Source organism: Pyxicephalus adspersus, chromosome 2 (genome assembly GCF_032062135.1).
Source record: "Pyxicephalus adspersus chromosome 2, UCB_Pads_2.0, whole genome shotgun sequence".
In the NCBI taxonomy this organism is placed as follows: domain Eukaryota; kingdom Metazoa; phylum Chordata; class Amphibia; order Anura; family Pyxicephalidae; genus Pyxicephalus; species Pyxicephalus adspersus.
In genome coordinates, this window is record NC_092859.1 from 160,380,996 (window position 1) to 160,383,512 (window position 2,517).

The 2,517-nt window shown below is 40.9% G+C and overlaps 1 long non-coding RNA gene across 1 annotated transcript; it reads right to left on the bottom strand.

The window, feature by feature from the left end:
- On the bottom strand, positions 1 to 2,060 carry LOC140322239 (uncharacterized). The gene is made up of 2 exons (XR_011919189.1): positions 1,918 to 2,060; positions 1 to 521 (listed from the first exon to the last, which is right to left on the bottom strand). It is a non-coding gene; the product is annotated as an uncharacterized lncRNA (long non-coding RNA).
- Between the last annotated feature and the right edge of the window lie 457 nt (positions 2,061 to 2,517).

Below are 2,517 nucleotides of genomic sequence, written 5' to 3' on the forward strand. Positions count from 1 at the left end.
TTATTATTGGGGATAACACTTTATTATGTTGTACACATAGCAGTAACAATGTATTAGAAATGGATTACAAATATTGATCACAATGGTGGGATTTGTCGGCCAACGCCGGCTCGTTCTCACAGACGGAGGAAAGAATCCCTCTTCCATTTTCCGGCCAGTCTACCAACAAACAAACTCTCTGTAGGTTCTCCCTTGTCGGTAAACCTTTCATAAGTATCGGGCAGCAGAAAATTATCTTCAGGAAAACTTTCGAATATTTTGTCGGATGTTTGTACAGCAATTCTGTCTCCAAGCAGAGCAATGTTTAGGGAACCGGTCACAGCGGTGGCAATGACAAAGCTGAATATCTTGCTGTTGTCCACAGACGACAGACTTACAGGAGACGGGCTCTGCGTTGTGGTGCAAATGAATTTACCTGCAGTCACAGCCGACTCAAACATAAACGGCGAGCTTGACATCAAAAACAGAAACCTTTTTGTTGAATTGATTATTTCGGGAAGGGCTCCAACTGTGGCCGTATTCTGAAATATAGAAAGAGGAAAGAATAAATGAAGTAAGATCATTCTGTCCATTCATGGCAATCAGAACTATATTGTATATATTATATATCACGCAGCATCCCCGCATCTAACTATACTTCCTTGTGTACACAGATCCTGACACTGCTGCTGTGTGCTGCCATTATGGATTTGCCCCAATAGCCCCGGCACTGCATTGGCACACTATGGCAGTACATAAAAGGTAAGGTAGGTAGGTTGGTAGGTGGGGGGATTGGTGGAGGACACTCCAGGAAGAGTATAGAGGGTTGCTAAGGAAATAATATTCCAACGTTCTAGCAAGTTTATTTGTAGAAAAGAAAAATATAAAACATTTCCAATAGTTATTTTGTATGTGCTTGTTTAGTGACAAAGTATTTATAAATGTACCTCAGCCTTGGACTGTAAGCTCTCTCCATCTCCCATCGTCCTATTCAATGGGCCCGATTTATTAAAGCTCTCCAAGGGGAGAAGATCATGGGAAAACCTGGGTGATCTAGCAAACCTGGATTTTAGTTCTTAAAATCATTTGCTATTATTTGGCAAAGGTTTTGGTCCTGGACCACATCTATTCCAGGATTGCTGCATTAGTCAGATTCACCCAGACTTGCCTTGGGATCCAGGAATCATTCATGCTGAATTCAGAACATTCATTCTGCCCTCATTCATTCTCTATAGAGGTGCTGCTGGGAGAAGTAACATGCAGAGTCTGGGGAATGGAGCACCACAACCTCACTGCCAGCCTGAACACAGCCGGAAGATCCTTCTTTTAGGGCAGTTGGGAGGGTGGGGGTGGCACATGGCAGCTGGCCTAGGGCAGAAATAAATACAAATGTGGCCATGTCTGCACAATACAAGCTTTCCTTGTCCTATGCACTGCTATCTCCTTCCATCTCTGGACAGCTTGGCGGACTCTTCTATTTCACATAACAAACTGGGATTCAAGGAATAATAAATCTCTGTTACGTGCAATATGAAAGATTACAAAGAAATATTGTGAGGAATGTATTCTCCCCTCCCACATAATAGGAACTCATATTGTGTTGGTGAATAACATAGGGATCTGTGAATGGGCTCCAAGGGATCTATCTGGGGGTCTTCCTTAGGACTCTCCTCATGGTAGGATTGCGCCATGGTCTTTGGTCCAACATCGGAGTTTCAAATTATTCCAAAGTAAATCATTTTTCCATCCTTTTCTACGGATATCTGAACCCAAAAACAAACGTACTGCTGGCCGACCCTTAGATGGGCACCATTCTGGTGGAGCTGGTGATGGCGGGAGGAAAGAAAGGGCCAAGAGGGGCCAATTTGTGAAAATTCCAATATTTGTGTCATTGCCCAGCAGTGGGATGATTGTGTGTGGACTGACACGGCCACTTACCTCTAGTGCCAGTTCGCCGTGGTCATTGCAGGACAGGTAACAGTTTGCGCGTACAAGTTTCAGTGTGACCGGCGTTTTTTTACCCACGTTGGGGAAGTAGGTGGTTATTTCAAACTGTGCTAAAAAAATGAAAATAACTTAGAATTAATAATGTATACACAATGATTTCTTGTACGGCGCTCAGAAATGTAATAAAAAGATATATTTTTTAGTTTAGAAAGTGATAAATTAATAACATTAAATGTTATATTGTATATATTAAAGTATAAACCAAGATTCTTTGACTGGAAAATGACATTAGAAAAAGACTCTTGGTTTATACTCGGGTCCCAACACTAGATGGCACTGTACCCTATGTAAAGTGTATAACAAACTCTTACTGTATGAGACTCTGTTAGCGTTTGTTACACAGTTTACATGGGAATGCAGCGCCATCTATTGGTGCCCAACAATAACGAACAAAAGAAAAAACATTTAAAACCAAGTGTCCCATTATAAAAAAAATACAAAAAAATACTTTACCTTGTAAAAAGGAGAAAAAAATATATACACAGCCCATGTGATTTTATTTTCCCATTTTTAAATGTTTTAAAAAGCACA